We start from the raw sequence: 23,818 nt of genomic DNA on the forward strand, positions 1-23,818 counted from the left end.
ATGGTGGCACATGCTTGTAATGCCCACGCTTGGGAGGCGGAGACAGGAGGATCACACAGGTTCAAAGCCAGCCTCGCTGGCTTAAGAAACCCTGTTTCCAAATAAAATATAAAATAGGTCTGGGAGTGTAGCCTGGAGCCTGGAAGTAGAAGGGTTCCATCCCTAGTACCACCAAAAAAAAAAAAAAATTATCAGAGCCTGGCGTGGTGGCGCACGCTTATAATCCCAGCATTCGGGAGGCTAAGACCAGAGGATCCCGGTGTGTGGACAGCCTCAGCTACTTACTGAGGCCCTCTGCAACTTAGTGAGACCCTGTTTCAAAATAAAGAATAAAAAATAGGGCAGGGATTGTAGCTCGGAAGTCAAATGCCCCTGGGTTCCATCCCCAGACCGGCAAAAGAAGAAAAAAAAAATGTATCATCCGGGCTTGTAATCCCCACGCTTGGGAGGCTGAGACAGGAGGATCGCACGGGTTCGAAGCCAGCCTCAGCTACTTAGTGAGGCTCTCAGCAACTTAGTGAGACCCTGTTTCCAAACAAAATATAAAGTAGGTCTGGGAGTGTAGCCTGGAGGTAGAAAGGCCCTGGGTTTCATCCCCAGTACTGAAAAAAAAAAAAAAAAAAAAAAAAAGGATCAGTTAAATTGCTTGCAGATTTCCAAAATAGACTTGGCGTGGGAGGACTCACATCCCCCTGAGCAGTTTCCTGAGCGTGTCTGTCAGTTAGGGTAACAAACACAGAGCTGGGGGCCCGCGGAGAGCGGCTGGCTGTCACGCAAGGCCCTGTGACCCGCCGCCCACCTTATCCTTGGTCACTGTCCCCGGGCGAGTGCAGCATGCCGCTGAGCTGCAGCTCGTGAAGCACCTTCGGGAAGCAACACCCCAGGGAGGCTCCCGACACGCACAAGTCCACGTGAGTCCGTGACGCTGGCCTTGCCTCATGGCCACATGTCACAGGACCTCAAGTTGTGCTTTCGCGAGACTGGCCTCCTCCAAGCAAATATAAACGCTTTCAGGATGGGGCCTGCCTGAGTCATCCTTAGCCACAGCACGTCTAAATACACGGCACAGGGTCAGGCACCTAATAGCAGCTCAATATCTGATGAGGCTTTCCGGGCCTCTTTGTAAACAGGAGGTTTGGATGTCCACAAAGTAAACTCACCCTGCCATGGGAGAGACTGCAGCCATTCCTCTCCGGCTGGTGATGTGGCTTAGTGATAGAGCGCTCAGCTCGCCTGTGCCAGGCCTGGGTTTCATCCTCAGCGCCACAAAAGTGTAAAACTTCTTGTGAATTATCTGAATACTGGCAAAGGAGACAAATCTGAGAACTGGAGGACCTACTGAATTTAGGACCCCCAATACCCTATCCTACTTTTTTTCTTCGAGAGTGAGTCATAAAGCTGGGCATGGTGATGCACACCTGTAATCCTAGTACTTGGGAGGCTGCAATAGGAGGCTCTGAGGTTTGAAGCCAGCCTCAGCAACTTAGTTAGACTCTCGGCAACCTAGCAAGACCTTGTTTTAAGATAAAACATTTTTAAAAGGGCTAGGGGTATAGCTCAGAGTTATATCATCCCTGGTTTCAATCTCCAGTACCACCAAATAATAAATAAATTAAGTAATAATAAATTAATAATAAATTAATAAATAAATAAAGTCAGCCATGAAATGGCTGCAAGACCCTATGTTCCCCCTGTCAGGTTCTGTATTAACACATGCACATTTATACACAGCACAGAGACTGACAAACCCAGCCGAATCCTCAACAGCGAGCTCTGAGAGGCTTCGCCCCTGCTCGCCACCTGACACTTGACCAAGAGGCTGCATGAAGTGGAACAGCGCCCCCGGGCTTCTGTGTGCGGCACTGGGAGGCGAGCCGAGTTGTGGAAAACAGATGAACCGCTGCATGATCGATGTGATTACGCTTGGTGCTGAATCACGTCATGAACTCCACGGAACAGTCCTTAGAGGAGGAGACATGAAGAAGGAGGAAGACTCCTGCTAGAGCTGCGGGGGGCACGTCTGCGAGCCCGGTACGTGGCAGCCTGAGACAGGAGGCGCACAGGTTTGAGGAGAGCCGCAGTGACTCAGTGGGACTCTCGGCAACCTAGTGAGACCATTTCAAAACAAAACAACTTGAAGCCAGGCGTGGTGGCGCACGCTTGTAATCCCAATGCGGCTTGGAGGCAGAATGCCCCTGGGTTAAATCCTCAGCATCACACACACACACACACACACACACACACCCCTCACCAAAAATCCAGGAGCTATGGATCACTTCCTAAGTTGCGTTTTCCAATTTCCTTATCAATTACTCTTACTTAAAGCAAAGCGAGCAAATGGAATGCTTCTTCTTCTTGTGCTGAGGATTAAACTCAGAGGCATTCTACCTCTGAGTTACACCCCCAGCCCTATTTTATTTTGCAATGGGGTCTCGTTAAGTTGCTAAGGGCCTCCCTAAGTTGCTGAGGCTGGCCTTGAACCTGTGGTCCTCCTGTCTCAGCCTCCCAAATACCGGGATTGCAAGGGTGCACCACCAGGTCCTGGCAATGGCGTTTCAGCTTCACAACATTTTTATTTCACACAACAAAGGGTATGCATAACCTTCTTCTAGTCTCCTAGGACAGCCTCACTACCCTCGGTTGGTGGAAGTTCCACCTTAAATAATAAGGAATGCAAAGAGAGATGAAGGACAGGAGAGCCTGAACGAGGAGACCCTTCTCACTTTCTTTGCCTGTCTTCACACACTAAACCTATTCTCCAATATCTTACAAGATTTCCTCCTTCTGCTCCTTTCCGCTCTGGAACTCCAATTTTAATTTTCTTCCCTACACATACAAAAAAAAAAAAAAAAGTAACAGGAGCTTTCTAATACTGCAGCTCATGTGACAAGTGAAGCTAAACCCCAGAGCACAGGTCTGGGACGTGGCCGTCACCGGGCACCACCTGCTGCAATAGGACAGAGCGCTCCAGCATGGCCCCTGGCCGGGGAGGTCACAGAGCGTGCCGTTCTTGGCAGAACCCCAGCTGCCCTTACTGACGAGGGGCAAAACGCCTGCTCCAGGGACGCCTGCTCCTGTGGCTAACTCCCCTGTGGAGTGAGACAGCCAAAGCCCTTCTGAACTTAAAGCAGAATGCACAGACACAACCAAAAGGCACCTTCCCCTGTTATTTATTGAAAGAGAAGGATAAATTTTTATGTATTAAAGGATACAGGAAACATAGATGGCAGAGTCACTTGCAGGGGGGTAGGTGGGCACTGGGGATTGAACTCAGGGACATTCTACCTCTGAGCTACACCTATTTTTGGAAACAGAGTCTCAGTAAGTTGCTGAGGGCCTCACTAAATAGCTGGGACTGGCCTTGAACCTGAGATCTTCCTGTTTCAGCCTCCCAGGTATGAGGATTACAGGTGTGTACCACAAGGCCCAGTGGTAGAGTTACTTATTTATTTAGTACTTGGGACTGAATCCAGGGGCATTCTTCCTTTGAGCTACATCCCCAGCTCTATTTACTTTTTATGTTAAAACAGGGTCTAAGTTGCCAAGGCTGGCCTCCAACCTGAGATCCTCCTGTCTCAGCCTCCCAAGTACTTGGATTACAAGCATGTGCCACCATGCCCAGCTCCAAATCAATTATTTTAATTGTATAAAAACAAATACTGCCACAACATGAGTGAACTGCAAAAGCATCGGGCTAGTAAGAGAGAGAATGAAGAACCTTGCTGTACAATTCCACAGACGCACACATGCCAGAAGGCCCTGGCCATGGAAACAGGCGGAGTGCTGCTTGTCAGGCTAGAGAAGGAAACAGGCGGTGGTATGAATGGGCGCCAGAGTTGTGGGGAGAGATGGAAACGCTCAAATTAGATGATACGGCTGGTTGCTCTGCTTTGTGAATGCACCAAAATCACTGAGCTGCATAGTTAAAGTGAACAGTTCTACGGTATGTGAGCTGCTTCTCAGTAAAGCTTTAAAAGTTAAAAGATATTTTGGTCATAATTACCTTAACAGTCTAATAAACACTACGAAGAGGACTTAGACAACGTGTTATATAATTCAAACATGTTTTTAGGTTCGTAAGTAACAAAGAGTCACAACCTGGCATCTCCCAAGTATGTGCCTATGATACTATTTATATAATTATTATTTCTGGCTCCCAACTCCTCTAGCCTTTGTTATTTTCTAATTGATTGGAATAATAAGGCTAAAGTATTTGTCCTTTTAACTTTGGCCCCTGAAGCAGTTTTATTTTTAATTAATTTATTTATTTTGTGGTACTGGGGATGGAACCCAGAAGCATTCTACCTCTGAGTGACACACCCAGCCCTAATTTTTCATTCTTTATTTTGAAACAGGGTCTCACTGAGTTGCAAAGGGCCTAAGTAGCCGAGGCTGTCTGTGAACGATCCTCCGGTCTGTGCCTTCTGAATGCTGGGATTACAAGTGTGTGCCACCACGCCTGGCCCCTGAAGCAGTTTTATTTATTTATTTATTTATTTATTTATTTATTTATTTATTTATTGTGGGAGGATACTGGGGGTGAAACCCAGAGGCTTTCTACCTCCGGGCTATACTCCCAGCCCTATTTTATATTTTATTTGGAAACAGGGTCTCACTAAGTTGCTGAGGCTGGCTTCGAACCTGCGCGATCCTCCTGTCTCAGCCTCCCAAGCGCTGGGATTACAAGCGTGCGCCACCACGCCCGGCCCTGAAGCAGTTTTACAATAGTTTCAAGGTGATAAAGATGAAAGATAGTTTTTTTGGTTTTGGTGGTACTGGGGATTGAACCCAAGGGCATTCTACCTCCAAACTACCCTCAGCCCTATTTTTATTCTTTAGTTTTGAAACAGGGTCTCACTAAGTTGACGAGGGGCTCACTAAGTAGCTGAGTCTGGCTGCGAACCTGGATCCTCCTGTCTCGGCCTTCCAAGTACTGGGATTACAAGTGTGCACCACTACACCTGGCAAAAGATAGTTTTTCATTATAATGTTAGGTGCTTTAGGTGCGTTGGGTCCCAGAAGCAGCAAAACCCCCACCCCGTATTATTTTTCTTACTACTAGGCATTGAACCCAGGGAATTTCTACCTCAGAGCTATACCTCCAGCCCTTTTATTCTTCTTATTATTTTTTAAATTTTAAAACAGGGTACTTGCTAAGTTCCTGAGGTTCTCGATAAGTTGACAAGACTGTCCTCAAACCTGTGATCTTTCTGTAAGATTGTGGGATTACAGTCTTTTTATTTTTTATTTTGAAACAGGGTCTCACTAAGTTGCTGCAGCTGGCCTTGAACCTGCAATCCTCCTGTCTCAGCCTCCAAGTACTGAGATGACGGGTGTGCACCACACACTCAGCTTTGTTAGAAACTTCAAAAGGAAACTTTTGACTTCTTGGCCCTTGCCCATTGTCAAGTCTCTTCCCTGGCAAAACCACGAAATTACGCAGGAAAGAAAACTTTGTCCTTCTGCAACAAAAGAACAAGGAACTGTATAAAACCTGATCTGCCAGAGACAACCGAGTGTGAGCCAAGGGAAGACCGCTTTCTCCTGTGCAAGCCAGACATGCGGGGCAGGTGGGTGTTCACACCCATCACTCTGGCCGGGCCTCCGGGCCACCCGGTGTCTGCTGAGCTACCCCGCGCTCTCAGCCTCAGCTGGTTTTACTGTCTCCTTGCCAAACAGAGGCATCATGACTGTCCACATTCCAGCCCTTTCTTCCTAGCTCTACCTTCAAGGCTGGTGACAGGTGGAAAAGCCACTGGCTGGGAGCAGCAGGCACTTGGGTCCCAGGACAGAGCCCTGTGCGTGTCTCCCCTCCCCAGGCCACTGCAGCCCCCAGGCCCACACCTTCCAGGTGGGCTTCCTGCTGCCCATCTTTAAAACCACAAATGAGCCCATCCATTCATTTCCTCTCACCTGACACCTGTCTGTGCCATCTCTCCCCTCCTCCTCCCTCAGGCACCTCCTCTGTGGGGTGTGTGAAAATGTCGCCCATCCTCATTTTCTGTCTTAGTAGTCAAATTTATTTCTCCACCGATGGCTCTGTGTGTGTGTGTGTGTGTGTGTATGTGTGTGTGTGTGTGTATTTTAAACAAGGTCTTGCTAAATTGCAGAGGCTGATCTCAAACCTGTGATCCTCCTGTCTCCGTTTCCCAAGTACTAGGATTAAAAGTCCACACCGACACATAGGGGTAAAAATAAAATTATTAATTTTAAAAAATCATCAGCTGAAGAGCAAGCAGCACCATCAGGACAACAGAAGGCTCAGAAACCTGCCCCTGGACTGAGAAACACACTATTGCACTAAAGCCGAAAAAGAGCCAACATATCACAACACCAGAAATAAAAAATACAGCCAGTCTCTGACCTGCAGGTTCTACTCCCCTGCATTCAACCAACCAGACTAAAACCATCGAAAAAAAATAACGCATCTCCACTGAGCGCATAGACTTTTCTTATCGTTATTCTCAGTGAGACAGCACCACAGTAACTTACGAAGCACTCACACTGGGCTGGTGCTAGAAATCATCTAGAGACGAGTTCCAGCCCACGGGGGGGCCAGGCATGGGGCTCGCGTCTGTAATCCCAGTACTTGAGAGGCTGAGGCAGAAGGATTGCAGGTTTGAGACCAACTTCAGCAATTTAGTGAGAAAGGACCTCAATAATTTAGTGAGACTCTGTCTCAAAATAAAACATCAAAAGAGCTGGGGCTGTAGTTCAGAAGCAGAATGCATTTGGGATTAACCCCTAATACCCCCAAATAATTAATAATAAAGTACAGGGGAGGCTTGGGGGTTTCAGCTCAGTAGCAGAGAGCTTGCTTCTCATGCCTGTCAACACTGTAAATAAATCAATGTCTATGTGTAGGTTCTAGGCAAATACTATGTCATTCTGTATAAGGGACTTGGGCATCCAGGGGTTCTGCTGGCCGTGGGGGTGCTGGGACCAATGCCTCTGACACCGAAGGGCCACTGTATGATTGGATCTGGAAGGTGCCCAGAAAAGTTCAAGTGTTGGCAGTGCAGCAAGTTCAGAAATGACACACTAAATCCAGGCTGTGACTTCATTGGCGAAATAACACACTGATGCATTATTGGTTGGAATGGACTCAATGGGTGGTGACTGTAGGTGGGGGTGTGGCTGGAGGAGGCAGGTCATGAAAGGGTCATGGCCTTGGAATCTCTCTCTCTCATTCCTCCTGGATTTCTGGATTCCATGAGCCTGTCAGCTATCCTCCACCACATCCTACTGCTGTGATGTTGCTGCCTTGGAGCTGGCCAACCTTGAACTGAACCAGAAATTGTGAGTCTAAATAGACTCTCTCTCTCTCTCTCTCTCTCTCTCTCTCTCTCTCTCTCTCTGCAGTTCTGGGGATGGAACCCAGGGGCATTCTGCCTTCGAGCTACACCCCCAGCCCTAGTTTTTATTCTTTATTTTGAATCAGGGCCTCAATGAGTTGCAGAGGGCCTCACTAAGTAGCTGAAGCTGTCCATGAACCACGATCCTCCTGTCTCAGCCTCCCGAATGCTGGGATTACAAGCGTGTGCCACCACACCTGGAGACTGTTCCTCTTCTTTGGGAGGAGTGCTGGGAATTGAACCTAGAGGCGTTCTACCTCCAAACTATTCTCTCAGCCCAATTTTATTTCTTTATTCAGAAACAGGGTCTCACTAGGTTGTTGAGACCCTCGCTAAGTTGCCAAGGCTGGCTTTAAACCTGTGATCCTCCTGTCTCAGCTTCCCAAGTACCGGGATTACAAGAGTGCACCACCATGTCCAGCTTCATGGGAACACTTAACACAAAAGTCTCAAGATACAGTGACCTGGATGGCTGATGTGATCTGACTTGTCATGATCTATCGAAAATGTCAATACATCCGTAGGCTGGGCAACAACAGCAGAGCTCAGATCCAAAGAGGCAATCGTTTCCCGCACCTTGTCTAAACTCACACACGGTTAATCGGTGTGGGATAATATATTCAGTTCCCAGCGCTACGACTGAGAGGAAAGATGTACAAACCACCGATGGGTCTGGACAACACTTCTGCCACCAGAACCTTCCACCCACCAACGGTAACACATGATTGTTAGAAGTGTGTTTAGAGGCACACTCTAGGAGAATCAGTATGCAGGATGTGAGCATTTTTTCATTCTGTGACAAAGAATTCCCTAACAGTCAGAGCTGTTTACAAGCAGAACATGCAGTCTAGTGAGGTGTAGACTTCCCACCTTCAGGAATGCTCAGCAGGTGGAGTCACCGTGACAGAGGAGTGGGGCCGGGCTTCCAAACCTCCAGACTGCCCTATAACTTTAACATTTTATTTGGGGTTCTCTCAGGGAGCATCCCAGTACTTGGGAGGCTCAAACAGGAGGATTACAGGTTGGAGAGCCACCTCAGAAACTTAGTAAGACCCTGTTTTAAATTTTAAAAATAATAGCCAGGCATGGTGTTGCATGCTTGTAATCCCAGTTCTTGGGAGGCTGAGATAGGAGGACTGCAAGTTCTCTGCCATCCTCAGCTACTTAGAGAAGCCCTCCATAACTTAGTGAGACCCTGTTTCAAAATAAAGAATAAAAAAAAAAAAATAGGGCAGGAGGTGTAGCTCGGAGGGTTCCATCCCCAGACCCGCCAAAACAAAAACAAACAAACAAACAAACAAACAAAAAACCAAAAAACAAAAATAAGCTGGGCATGGTGGTACATGCTTGTAATCCCAGTACTCGGGAGGGCTCACAGGTTCCAATCCAGTCTCAGCAATTTATTGAAACCCTGTTTCCAAATAAAAAATAACTGGGGTATAACTTGGAGATAGAATACCTCTAGGTTCAATCCCCAGTACTACATATACAAAAAATAAATAAAATAAAAATAAAAAATAAAAAATAAAGTGCTGTGGGTGTATTCATGGCCTACAAATTTAATCCTGCATCATCAGCAGAACTTCACAATTACGTGACAGCCTGTCATTGCTGCAGCTCATCCAGAGCTGCTCAAGTTCACAAGTTCAGAATCTTTATCGTTCCCACGTCCTAATGACAGCACATGGGTCAGGCCCACAGTCCTAATCAGGGATTGCAGAACAAGGAGAGAAAGATGCAATACAGTGAAGCAACTCCTTGTCTGACCACATGTCCAGTTTTAAATAACAATCAACACTGACGTAGGAAGCCAGTCTGCCCAGCCAGCTGATTGGAAGGGGAGAGCAACACTGGACAGTGGCCTGCCACCCACTGCACCCTGCTCTGAAGGCTTTAGTGGCAGAGTAGCTTGGGGACATCTTTTTCCCATTTCTGGGACATGCAGCAAAGCAATTATGTATCTGAAATAGGGATTTCCACCTTACTTATTTATTTAGTTTTGGCACTGGGGATTGAATGCAGGAACATCTTATCTCCTTACATCTTATACCCACACTATTTTAGTTTTTATATTTATTTATTTATTTATTTATTTATTTATTTATTTATTTATTTTGGAACCCAGGGACATTCTGCCTCCGAGCTATACTCCCAGCCCCACTTTTTATTCTTTATTTTGAAACAGGGTCTCACTAGGCTGCGGTGGGCCTCACAAGTCACTGAGAGTGGCTGCAACCCTGAGATCCTCCTGTCTCAGCCTCCCAAGTACTGGGATTACACGCGTGCACCACCACGCCTGGCTCTTACTTTTTATTCTGAAACAGGATCTTGCTGAGTTGTTGAAGGCTTTGTTGGCTAACTTGCCTAAGCTAAACTCAAATGTGATCCTTCCATCTCAGCTTCCCAAGTACTGGGACTGTAGAAGTGCACCACCACACTCAGCCATTTATTTATTTGCTTATTTACTTATTATAGTACTAGAAGTTGAACCCAGGGTGCTCTGCCTTCATACTACACCTTCAGTCCTATTCTTTTACTTATTTATCCATATATCCTTTTTATTTATATGGATAAATAAAATATAAAGTATATATGTATATATGTACTGGAGGATTGAACCCATGGATGTTCTACTTCTGAGCTGTACCCTCAGTCCTTTTTACTTCTTGTTTCGAAACAGAGTCTCACTAAGTTGCCGTGGCTATTGGTAAACTTGCCATCCTCCAGCCTCAGCCTCCCAAGTACTGAGATTATAGGAGCGTATCCCCATGCCCAGCCTCTCTCTGCTTTTGGGTATATTTGGACACATAACTGTAATATGTTGCATGAGACTCTTTTTTTTTAAGATACTGGAGGTGGAACCCAGGGGCATTCTACCTCCGAGCTACACCCCCAGCTCTATTTTTTCTTCTTTATTTTGAAACAGGGTCTCACTGAGTTGCAAAGGGCCTCACTAAGTAGTAGCTGAGGCTGTCCTCGAACCGCGGTCCTCCTGTCTTGGCCTCACAAATGCTGGGGTTACAAGCGTGCGCCACCACGCCCGGCAGATTCTTTGGCTTCTACAGTTTTAATTGTACTCTTTGCTCTATGAGTTCTCCAGACACCATTTAAATGTTCACACATGTAAAAAGACCAGGAAGGGACTAATTATTCTTCTCCCTTCTCTGTCTGCATTTCCAGTTATCTCTCTGTACATGAGATCACAGAGTCCTGCACAATGACCAGTTATCCAAAGCCACACCAAGGTGGTTTAGACTGAACGCACATGGGATAACAGAGTCTGATTTCTTTTTTTTTTCTAGCATATTTATTTACTTATTTATTTTTTCTTTTAACAATTTTTTATTGAACATACATAGTATACATTTAAACTATATTTGGTGCCCTCTCTCTCCCCCGCCCCCGTTTTCCCTTCCCCCCTCCCACCAATGGTTGTCCAGGTTAACCATGTCTTATTCATAATTTTACACATGTTCAGGTGTAGACCCTCATTAATCAAGATCGGCCTTCCTCCTCTCCTATCTTTCCATTCAAACTTAGCTAGACTCCAGATATTAGAGGGGAAATACAGAGTCTGATTTCTTTGCTACCACATCATACTCCCTCCCCAAACTCACCTAGTACCAGACGTAGCCAACACAAGCCTGCCACGCATCATTCCTTAGTGATGCTCAGAGATAACAAGTGAGAGCCAGGGCGGTAGTACATGCCTGCAATCCTAGTACATGGGAGGTGGAGGCAGGAGGACCACAGGTTGAGGCAACCTCAGTACCTTGGGGAGACCCTCCCTGTTTCAAAATAAAAAAATAAAAAGGGCTGTGGGTGTAGCTTGAAGGGAATAAAAAGGGCTGGGGGTGTAGCTTGGAGGGAAAATACTCCTGGGTTCAATCCCTAGTACCAAAAACCAAGCAATAATAAAAGAAGAAAGAAAGAAAGGAAAGAAAGAAAGAAGGAAGGAAGAAGAAAGAAAAAAAGAAAGAGGGAGAATGGAAGGAAGGAAAAGAGTAAATATGTCAGCCAAGAACTGAAACATAAATTCAGGTTCTCCTAACTTTATGTAAAATAGCCATCCTTGCTGGGCATGGTGGCACATGACTGTAATCTCAGTACTTGGGAGGCTGAGAAAAGAGGACAGCCAAATTCAAGGCCAGCCTTGGTAACTTAGCCAGACCCTGTTTCAAAATAAAAAAAATATAAAATATAAACGGGTTGGGTGAATAGCTTGGAAATAGAATGCACCTGGGCTTGATCCCTAGCACCAACACAAAACTAGCAAAAAGACCCTGTTACCCCAGTGACTTGTTTGCCAGTAATCAAGCCCTCGACCCCATCTCTTTCCAGGCATCCTTGAGTCCTTCTCAGTTTGTATCCTTTGCACCAGATTTCTTGTATCACGTCTTAATGCTGTCTTCCCACATACTTTGTACAGCCTTAAAGAGAATGGGCCACATCTTTAGGTTTTTATACCCTAGGCCAGGGGTGAGTAAGTCTCTATCAAACCACTGGATGATGGCAAAGGACAGTAAGTGTGTTCTACATAAATCGCACAAATCGGAATGTTTCAGTTCACCAGAGGCAGGTGCAGCTCTTTTTATTTGATGTTATATAATTTCTGACTTTAATATTAAAATAAATATTGTCTATCATATAAATAGTAAACTTGGAACAAAGTTCCTGTGGACTTTGAAAGATTGGAGTGTGGCGCTTCCAAGTCACACTGGTTCCTGCCAGGCCACTTTCTGCTTCCAAATCTCAGGAGGCCTCTACCTCTCTATGGTCAGGAGGGATGAGTGGACACACCACTGAGATACTGATAGTCCCCCGGATATAGGCAATATAGGAAGCTTTTAGAGAAGCTATCCCAGAACCCCTAAGATATTTTGAAAAGTCTACACTGTGTTAACTGCTATCATATTAGTTGAATTTTCATGTGTGTGTGTGTGTGTGTGTGTGTGTGTGTGTGTGTGTATGTATGTGTTTTACTGGAGACTGAACCATTGAACCCAAGGGTGTTACACCACTGAGCTATACCCTAGCCCTATTTTATTTTGGGACAGGGTCTTTCTAAGTTGTTGAGGGCCTTATTAAACTGCTCAGGCTGGCCTCCACCCTGCAATCTTCTTGATTCAGACTCCCAAGTACTGGGATTAGAGGTGTGGGCCACCATGCCCAACTAACTTTTCATAAATGAAAACATAAAACTCACAAATTATCATGAGAATACATCTCCAGATCTACAGGTCTACTTTCCATTAATCTCAAATATCACCTATACTAATAAATCCCTCTCAGGCCTTTTTAACCAGCTTGTTAACAGGTGTTAATATGTAGCTACATTAACAGATTTAAGATTTTCATGTTCTCTTCACCCTCCTCTCTCCAAGGAAGTGAAACTAGATATTCAAGTGAAACCGACAAGTCAATAACTTGGGAGACAGAAACAAAAACCCTAGAAAATTCACCAGATAGATACAACTGCCTGAATAATTAAGAGTCTGACATAATACTCCACTGTTCCAAACACCCCCAGCGTCGGCGGGAATGTGAAGAAATCAGAACCTCTACACTGCTGGTGGGAAGCAAATAGGCAGTCCCTCAAGATATTAGCCGTAGTCATCACATCACTGAGCAATTCCACTCCTAGGGATAGACCCGTGAGAACTGAAAGCATATGCTAGCACAAAACACGTGTCTGTGAATGTTGACAGCAACATAACTCCTCACAGTCTGAGAGGAGGAACGGACCAAACACCCACCAACTGACGCATGGTTAATGTGGTATAGCCACATAACTGAGTATTTTTAAACTAAAAAAAGGAATTTTACAGCTGGACGTAGTGGCTTACACCTGTAATCCCAGTACTCAGGAGGCTGAGACAGGAGGATCATAGGTTCCAGGCCAGCCTCAGCAACTTGGTGAAACCCTCAGCAACTTAGCACAACCCTGTTTCAAAACAAAAAATAAAAAAGGGCTGAGGATGTAGCTCAAAGGTAGAATGCCCCGGGCTCAATTCCTAGTACCAATACATACATACATACAAGAACCGCATGAAACACTGCTATGGTTTCTTGCCAAAATATCACGCCATGCAACCTGGTGTTTGCTGTAAACGCCTCCCCAAAGAGAAGGATGAATAAAAGTCTTTTTGTTGGTTCTGCCTGGTTTGCATAAACCCACACCTCTGCATCTATCCACACGAAGGCTCCTTTCAACTAAACAGCCTATTAAGTGTGACTTTACAGAAATGAAGCCACTTTCTGGAGCAACGAGCCAATTAGCATTCCCTGCATACATACAAAACCTAAATGCACTGCTCTTCCCAAGCCTACCTCCTGGTCTTCCTGCCTGCCTCTCTTTTATTCTCACTTAGATTGTTTACATCAATAGTTCTGCTGTTTGTTCCAAATGAGCTGCCCTGTGGAGCGCTTCTCTCTGAACCCCATATTTCCAGAGCACAAATCTGATGGCCCTGCCACAATGCTGTGGTTTGCTTTGGTTTCCTGAAACTGAGGGCTGAGACGTTCTGAAAGGTGACCAACACGGCTTTGGCTATGGGGTCCAGTGCAGTGGCATCGCTGAGACCTAGAGGGCACAGTCAAACCATTTCAGCTGGACTCTGCACTCAGAGAATCGCTGGCACTCTGGGATTTGGGGTACCTGCCATCAGTGTGGCTAAGCCTTACTGCTGTACCCCTCAAAAATCCTTTCCTCAGCCGGGCATGGTGGCACACGCTTGTAATCCCAATACTTGGGAGGCTGAGACGAGGAGGGGGGGGGGTTTGCAGGTTTGTGGCCAGGCTCAGCTACTTAGTGAGGCCCTCCAGAACTGAGATCCTGTTTCAAAATAAAGAATAAAAGATAGGGCTGGGTGGGCGGGGGGGGGGGGGAGTTTGGAGGTAGAATGCCCCTGGATTCAATCCCCAGGCCTGAAAAAAAAAAAGAGAAAATCTTTTCCTCTTTGAAGATATATTCAGCCCCCAGCAAATACACTTCCATAGGACACACCATAAACCTCGGGCTTTAGCCATGTTCCTGGTTCCATCCCCAGTACAAAAAAACACAAACCATATATATAGGGGGGGAGGATAAAATTACCTTCAGGCATATATGCATAGGGTATAATATGAAACATAACTGGGTTTCATTTTTAGACTTGGGTCCCGTCCTAAGAGATCGTATTCTGAATAAGCACATATTTCAAAACTATATATATATATATATATATATATACACATCTATAACACACATACATGATATATACATCTATAAACACACACACACACACATCCTATTGGTTCTGTTTCTCTGGAGAACTCTGAGAACTCTAATACAGGGAATCATAAAGGAAAACATTTATTTGTACCTATTTGCATGTTTTCTAAGTTAAATCCAGGTAATTATAAACCTTCAATGAAATATATCATATGATTAGAGGGGGGCTGCTGGGGATTGAACCCAGAGCTCTCTATATAATGTATAAATGTATATAGCTATACATTTAGCCCTTTTTATTTTTTATTTGTTTATTTTTATATTTTTGTGGTACTGGGAGTGGAACTCGGGGCATTCTACCAATGAGCTACAGCTCCAGCCCTATTCTTTATTCCTTATTTTGAAACAGGGTCTCACTGAGTTGCAGAGGGCCTCACTAAATAGCTGAGGCTGGCTGTGAACCACAATCCTCCTGTCTCAGCTTCCCAAATGCTGGGATTACAAGCATGTAGCACCACGCCTGGCTTTTATTTTGAAATAGGGTCTCCCTAAGCTGCTAAGGCTTTGATAAGTTGCTGAGGCTGGCCTTGAACCTGTGCCACCCATGCCTGGCCATCATATGATTTTTAAAACACCATGCCTATTATGTTAAAACCAATACTTTGCTTAAGGTTTCTGAAATGAGACCATATTAAAAGACATATCAATAATCATGATGTCAAAAAATTGTAGAAGGCTATTAATGGATTTTAAATTAAGGCACAATTATTTCCAGAGGTAATATAAAAGTCATAACTTAACTTGGCCCTTTCAAATCTCAGTTGCTTACATCCTCCGCAAAGGCTGATTTCTAGCTGATTGCTTTAGAATAAATTCAGCCTTGAATCAGGAAAATCGAAATTACAGGTCCCTGAAATTGATGTTCACGGCAGTAGTTTACTAATAAGTAAAGTCTCTAGTGAAAGAAATCCTTCGTAAGCAAGCAATAAAGTTCTCCGAGTGCCCGGCATGTGTGATGGGCACTGTTAAGACAGAAGCTCTGACTGTGCGGTCCTTGAAACACACGCCGTCATCTCAGCGCCACCCAACACATCCCAGTGTGGTGCTTCTGGGCTCAGCGCGAGGAAAGGCTCCCATCCAACTGCAGGGAGGGTGTCCACGCCGGCAATGTGCGCTGTGACAAAGCAGGACCCTGAGGCAGGCGCTCACCCTGGCCAAAGGATGGCTTCCCAAGCCCTCTGAAGGCAGAGCTCTCTCCCAAGGGATGAGCTGTCTCTACTCAGCCTGTAAGGCAGCGGTCACTACCTAGTGACTTCTTAAACTTAGGGCTACTTGATCTTCAGCTCAGAGAAATAATCCAACCATGACTTTCCTTTGACTCTGATTTTCACTGAGATAACCAAGACCATCATCATCATTATTATTATTATTATTATTATTATTATTTTATTGTGGTGCTGGGATTAAACCCAGGGGCATTTTTACCTCCAAGCTATACACCTAGCCCTCGTTTATTTATTATTTGAAACAGGGTCTCATCAAGTTTGTAAAGTCTCACTAAGTTGCTGAGGCTGGCCTCAAACCTGTGATCCTTCTGTTTCAGCCTCCCAAGTACTGGGATTACAAGCATACACCACCATGCCCAGCAGGACCATTTTATTTGAAAGCCACAAACTGGCTGGGCGTGGTGGTGCACGCCTGTAATGCCAGCATTTGGGAGGCTGAGACTGGAGGATTGCAGTTTGTGGACAGCCTCAACTACTTAGTGAGGCCCTCTGCAACTTGGTGAGACCCTGCTTCAAAATATAGAATTAAAAATAGGGCTGGGGGTCTAGCTCAGAGGTAGAATGCCCTAGGTTCCAAACTCAGACCTGCAAAAAAAAAAAAAAAAAAAGAAGAAAGAAAGAAAAGAAAGAAAGAAAGCCACAAACTAGAATCATCTTACCTTTTCAAGAAGTCACACCACAGTGGTATGACTTTATTTCGGGTTCAGTTCCTTGGCAGGAGGGCTCAGACCATGAATTATTAGAGCTTTGAACTCTGTCCTACACAGAATGCAAAATCCCACCAGTGTGACTTGGAAATTCGTGCTGTTGCCTGGCATTAGGTTAATATATAACAACAATTACACACCAAAGAGGAAAAAAATCTACAGGTTAAATATACACTCGAGGAAAATAAAAACTGGCCACAACAACCTGAAACGGAGCGGTTTTGGGGCTTTGGTTGGCTCCATACCTGGGAACTCTGCTAGCGGCCACATGGTTCTGGACAAGGCGGACTGTATGGATTTGGACTCCGCCCACCTTGGATCCACCCCATAGAGCAAGCGCTCAGTGGCTCTAGGTAAACAGAAAAGTGATCTACCACGTGAGTTTAGGTACAACTAACCCCCCACCCCACCCCGGAGAATTTCTTTTTCTTTTCTTTACTTTTTTCCTTTCTTCTCTTTTCTTTTCTGGAGGACAAGGGTTATCGAGAATTGAATCTAGAGTCATTTTTATCTCTGAGCTATACCCCCAGCCCTTTTTATTTTTAATTTTAAAAGAGAGGCTCACTAAGTTGCTGAGGCTGGCCTTGACGTACCACTAGAGGCGAATATCATCATGCCCGGCTCCAGAGAATTTTCTAGATTTAATTTCAACATCCAAAGTATTTTAACTCTAAATTCTCAAAGTAAGTGATTCTCAGCAAGCACAGACCACCAGACACCTTTTCGTTCCCAAATTCAACACAGCAGTAAGCATCCACTGCTGTGAGAGAGGCCCAGAGTTCCAGTTCTCCTTTACTTCCTGCTTTAGGCCACACTACTTCCTACAACAATACAGCAAAAAAAGGCTTTGCTCCTTTCTCTGAGCTTTGGTTTCAGCTGGAAGTGATAATGTTGGATCCAATCAGTATGTTGTGTTCAGATGTGAGCCAAGATGGCAGAAACACAGCAGTACCATGTTGGAGAAAGCTTCTATGGTTGTTTTTAAACTCACGCAAAGCCAGCCAGGCGCGGTAGTGTACACCTGGAATCCCAGTGCATGGGAGGCTGAAACAGGAGGATTGCAGATTTGCAGCCAGCCTCAGCAACTTAGTGAGGCCCTCAGCACTCAGGGAGACCTTGTTTCAAAACTAAAACTTAAAAAAGAGCTAGGGTAGCCAGGTGTGGTGGTGCACACCCTAGTGAGACTCATCAACCTAGTGAGACCTTGTTTACAAATAAGAAATAAAATTGAGAGCTGGGCGTGGTGGCGCATGCTTGTAATTCCAGCATTTGGGAGGCTGAGACTGGAGGATAGCGGTTTGTAGACGGCCTCAGCTAATACTTAGTGAGGCCCTTTGCAACTCAGTGAGACTCTGTTTCAAAAATAAAGAATAAAAAAATAGGCTAGGGGAGCCGGGCGTGGTAGCTCACGGTTGTAATCCCAGCATTCGGGAGGCTGAGACCGGAGGATCGCGGTTCGCGGACAGCCTCAGCTACTTAGCGAGGCCCTCTGCAACTCAGTGAGACCCGGTTTCAAAATAAAGAATAAAAAACAGGGCAGGGGGTGTAGCTCGGAGGTTGAATGCCCCTGGGTTCCATCCCCAGACACGCCCCCCTCCAAAAAAAAAAAAAAAATAGGGCTGGGGTTGTAGCTCAGAGGTAAAATGCCCCTGGGTTCAATCCCGAGCACCAAAACCAAACAAACATTACACAAAGCAAAGTCTGGGTTGTAATGAAGGCCTCCAGATCTCTAACTCCAACAGAGAGAGCAGCACAACCCCAGGCTCCTCCTCAGCCCGCTGCTCCATAAGGCTACCACCAGTAACGAAGAGCACCGCACGGAAGGGGAGACGTCCCTGTACTTCCCTGAAAACTTTTTAGTGGGAAAGAGAGCCAAAGTTTAGATGTTGCTTTTTTCTCTTCTTTCTTTCTTTTCCTCTTCTTTCTTTCTTTCTTTCTTTCTTTCTTTCTTTCTTTCTTTCCTTCTGTGTTGGTATTGGGGATTGAACCCAGGGGTATTCTAACACTAAGCTATACTCCCAGCCTTATTTTATTTCTTATTTTCAAATGTAGTCTCACTAAATTGCTGAGGCTGGCCTCCAACCTGCAATCCTCCTGCAGCCTCCCAAGTACTGGGAAATCAACCTCCCAGCTGGAGGTTGCTTTTTTGTGTACAAAGTTCATGTCCTAAGGATGTCTATGTCAATGCTTGCAGGTGGAAGGCAGTTTTCCCCAGGGAAGTCGGGAAGAACCACATTTCTCCTGAAGGTATTCTGACTTACAGTTCAAAAATGTATCTCCAATTGATGCGATTATATATTTGAAAAAATGCAGCCCCTTCTCAAAGCACTTCAACAAGTACTGGGAAATAATAAAACAACTGGGAAAATACTTGGGATGATAAAATAATACCCCAAACTATGGTCCTGTATGACTTTGAGGGCCGTCAGGTATGTGGCAATCTTCCGCTCTCTTCTCTGGAGAGCCATGAAGGTACATGTGAGTGGACGTCATGCTTTTTTGTTTTGTTTTTATTTTTGGATGTTGTTCTTCTGCACTGAGATGGGGCGATGACAGCGATGCCCTGCGCACCCCTCACTGGCCACGCACCACCAGGCCCCGCAGGAGCTGCTGGCTCATCCACTCCACTCCATCGACTGCAGGAAGCAGCTCTTTTCATTTCTGGTTCTCAGGATTGACACTAGGGGCTTTCTACCTGACTACATCCCCAGCCCCTTTTAATTTGAAACCGGGTATTGCATTGCTAAGTGGCTGAGAGTTAGCTGAGGCTGGCCTTGAATCTGCTATCTTCCTGTCTCAGCCTCCCAGGAATGTGCCACCAACCCCGGCTTAATGCAACAGCTTAAGCTGGCCTGATTAACAAAGTAGACCAACAGACTGAGGGTTTCTAACATTGATACAATCCCCCCAGCCTCCTCTCAACACACACAGATTTTTTTTTGTGGTATGGGGCATTGAACCCAGGGGCATTTTGTCTCTGAGACACACTCCCAGCCCTATTTTATTTTTTTTTATTTTGAAATAGAGTCTAAGTTTCCGAGTCCTCACAAAGTTGTTGAGGCTGGCCGCAAACCTGGAATCCTCCTGTCTCAGCCTCCTCAGTACTGAGATTACAAGTGTGTGTGCCACACTTGGCACGGTTACTTATTTTTAACCCTCACAGAAAAAAATACTTGAAATGACAAATTTCAGAAATTAAGGTGCGATAAATGCGTAACCACAAAGTCTTGGTCTGGCATCCTCGAGTATCCTATCTCTACACTGAGGGTGGTGGGAAAGAGCCCTTCCCAACCCTCAGATTCTCAGCCCGTCGGGAAATAAATGTTCACCTCGCCCAGGCAGGCCTCCTTCCCACACAGGAAATTCTTATTGGGCGGGGGGAGTACTTTTCTCCAAATGGTTTAATAATTTCAGCGTAATTTTTCTTCCCAACACTGGTTGCATATCAAATGCCGTATGGAATACTGGAGATGATGACTAGAAAAGGCATGACTTAAAACACAGCACTTGTTGAATGCCAGGTGCTGTGCTAAGTGCCTGTCACTCTGTCTCTCTGAAGGCTCAGAAGGTTGCTAGGAAGCAGGGACTCGCCTCCCTGTGACAGCTGAGGAAGCAGCTGTGAGGAAGCCCACAGAGCACAACAGGGAGCACTCTACCTGGAGTCCAGAGCACTTCCTTAGGACTCCAGTGTGGCCAAGAAAAGATGACAGTCTATGACAACAGCCTCCAAATATGTTCCAAAGAATTAAAAAGCACTCCTTTGCCAAAGAATTTAATGTGGAAAAATGCCTGCCAATCAGCTACTAAAATCTAAAACTTCATTCTAAGAAGTCATCTATTAATCCAAATCCATCCTAGAACATGGTTGATAATGAATATTAGAATAAGGCTAATATCTGCCGAGGGGTAAGGCCAGTGCCGGGGCCAGTGAGGCCGGGATCAGAGCCTGCCGTGAGGCACGGCCGCTACTAAGGCCTCCGAGGCTGGGATCAGAGCCTGCTGAGAGGGTAGGCCGGTGCCGGGGCCAGCGAGGCCGGGATCAGAGCCTGCTGAGGGGTTAAGCCGGTGCTGGGGCCAGCAAATCCGGGATCGAAGCCTGCAGTGAGGCAAGGCCGGTGCTGGGACCTCCAAGGCCCGGATTGGAGCCGGCCACTACTGGGGCTGTCAAGAGTGGGATCGGTACTTGCAATGCGGCATGCACGGAGAGAAATATCGCAGAAAATAAAAACCAGATGCTTCCCCTAATCAGCAATAACTAGGAGGAAAGGGGCAACAGGAAGAGGTCAAGTTATAGAAAGGGCCCTATAGTGAAGCAACTAAGGTGACCAATCAGAGGGTATGGAATAGGGGAGGATGGAGCCTCTTTAAAAAGCAGGAGGTACATAAACAAATGTATCAAAGTTAATCACCAAACAAGCATGAGATCGAGGGAGGGGGAGGGAATGGGATGGGGGCTGGATGAGGGCTAATTGGATGATGTGTGCTTGTATATCCTCTCAAGTCTTGTATTCCAATGTGATGTATGATTACAAGGCACCAATAAAAATAAATTAAAAAAGAATAAGGTTAATATGAGATTCATTTTTTAAAACAAGCTTAAGCCAACAACTATAAATCATTATTTGTCCACTAGTATGAAATACTGGTCTAAGTAATCTAAATGCTTTATTCCGATTCTCAAACAAGTTCTATGTTATACTTGGGAAACAAACTGAAGATGAGTCTCATTGTCAAGTATTTAGCTGCATTTAAGAGCCAGAATCAAAACCCAAGAATACTGCTTCCCGCCCATTTTTCTAATCACTATACTTTGGTTTATGTTTAAAATAATACACATAGTCATCTGGGCACCCAGCACACACATTTTGGGGGTGGCTACTGGGGGTTGAACCCAGGGGCATTCTATCTCCAAGTTACTTACCCAGCCCTTTTTATTTTTTATTTTGAGACAGGGTCTCACTAAATTGCTGAGGCTGGCCTCAAACCTATGATCCTCCTGTCTTAGCCTTCCAAGTGCTGGGATTATAGTATGTACACATTTTCTAAGCATATCCACACATATGCATATATACATGAAGATATTTATGAAAGTTTACCTAATTTGAAGAAGCTTGTAATACTTGCTAGGAAATCATATAAACGAATTTTTTTCAGAGCCTGTAAGTCTATGGAACTGGGTGAAAGTTTCCCCCTTTCCTTGATGCTGTGAGCTGGGCACTTGAGGACACTGGAGCGAAGGCCTGAACAGTCATGGAGCTCAAGAAGTTCACGGTCAGTGGAGCAGACAAAGGAGCAGTTAGGAAACAGCTTGGGTGGAACCCCCAGCACACGGGGCGGCGGCGGATGGGATGGCACATTCATTCAGAAGTTCAGAATGGACCAGCTTCGAGAAGGAAAGCAACGAAAGCCTCACAGAGGAGAGAGAGCCAACCATAAGGTCAGGAAAAATGGAAACATTAGGAGTGGCTGGAGGGCTGGGTGTGGTGGTACAGTCCCGTGGTCTCAGTGCTTGGGAGGCTGAGACAGGAGGATCACAGGTTCAAGGCCAGCCTCAGCTACTTAGGAAGATCCTGTTTCAAAATGAAAAACATAAAATAAAAATAATGACAAAGTAGAACTGGGGGTATAGCTCCGAAGTAGAACACCCCTGGAAGCCAGGCGTGGTGGCGCATGCTTGTAACCCCAGTACATGGGAGGCTGAGACAGGAGGATCACAGGTTCAAGGCCAGCCTCAGCTACTTAGTGAGGCCCTCTGCAACTTAGTGAGACCCCGTTTCAAAATAAAGAATAAAAACTAGAGCTTGGGATGTAGCTCAGAGGTAGAATGTCCCTGGGGGTTCAATCCCCAGTACTGCAAAAGAGAACACCCCTGGGCTCAATCCCGAGCCCCCCAAAATAAACAAAAAATATATGTAGGTGACTGTATTTCTCAGCATTTTCACGGCCATAATCTAAAAGATTGTGACCATGTAACTTAGAGGAAGGAAGACTCACTTGCTCAGTTTAGTCCACGTGAGGCCGGGGACCGTGGCTCTTAGGGCATGGCGGCGGCAGGAAGTGGGGAGAGGAAGAGCATAGGCTTCCCTCTCACATCATAGAGGCCAGAAAAGAGAGAGCAAGGGAGGAGGAACATACAGTCCCCAAGGCAGCCCCAGGGACCACCTGCTCCAGCCAGAGCTACCAGCCCAGGCCACCTCCCAGATACATCATTACAATGGGTTTATCCACCGCTGGGATTACAACCCTCAACTATATCAACCCAGAATATTAATAAGTTAGCTCTTAGGGGGCAATCTATTTCTAACTGTGATAGTGACATTGAAGGGAAAGGTGCAGTGGTGGTGACCACGACTCGGGAAAGGGGACAAGCGAGCGTGCTTTGTTTCAGCTACAAGATAAACAGTTCTGGAGATTGGTCGCACAACAATGTGAGTGTGCAAACTGTGCGCTTAACGTGGTCAAGTGATAGTCAAAAGAAGCTCTCGCTGGGTGTGGTGGTGCTTGGGAGACTGAGAAAGGAGGGTCACAGATCCCAGGCCAACCTCAGCAACCTACCTAGATCCAGTTTCAAAAGAAAACAGAGGACTGGGGATGCAGCTAGGAGGTAGAATGCCCCTGGGTTCAGTTCTCAGAGAGACCCTCCCCCGCTTAAGCAACAGGAGAACGGCTGCCTGTGAATGGTCCTCACCAGACACAGAATCTGCCAGGGCCCGATTCTGGACTTCCAGCCTCAGAGCTGTAAGAAACACCATCTACAGCACTTTGTTACAGCAGCCAAGACAGACTGAGATAGTGTGTAGGCCTTGTTTGGCCTATACAGGAACATTTTTAAAACAGACTTTACTTCCAGAATCTAATCGATTTCACTTAAAAATCCCCAAATCCAGATTTCTCTTGTAAAATTGGAAGGCTTGATAATACGAGGCTACTCTGCCTCGTGGACTCCACAGATGGAGCTCATGGGGCAGACAACCACCCAAAGTGGTGAACTCCTGTTATCTGTGCGGCTCCAGGCATTGGCCACAGCCGGCCTGTTGCCAACTGGAGATGCAAAGATGACAGAGCCCCAGCCCCCGATCTGAAGGAGCTCACAGACCAGCAGCAGGTGACGGAAACAGCCCTTCACAACATCAGCGACAGACCACCGTGAGGCGGATTCACCTTACACAGAGAAACGCAAGGCCTGGCGAAGTCTTCTGACTCCTGTAAGGTGAGCCTGTCAGTCAGGCTGAGCGGCACCCAGGTCTCAGGGCCACG

The 23,818-nt window shown here is 45.9% G+C and overlaps 1 pseudogene across 1 annotated transcript in view; it reads right to left on the reverse strand.

Annotated features, from left to right (window-relative positions):
* LOC308258797 (large ribosomal subunit protein uL13-like) overlaps positions 1-23,313 on the reverse strand; it is a 35,010-nt pseudogene extending 11,697 nt beyond the window's left edge. The window contains exon 1 of the transcript in view: positions 23,250-23,313. The product of the transcript in view is annotated as a large ribosomal subunit protein uL13-like (transcript). The remainder of the gene's footprint in view (positions 1-23,249) is intronic.
* Positions 23,314-23,818: the final 505 nt, after the last annotated feature.

The sequence above is a fragment of the Muscardinus avellanarius genome, assembly GCF_963383645.1.
Source record: "Muscardinus avellanarius genome assembly, chromosome: 2".
In the NCBI taxonomy this organism is placed as follows: domain Eukaryota; kingdom Metazoa; phylum Chordata; class Mammalia; order Rodentia; family Gliridae; genus Muscardinus; species Muscardinus avellanarius.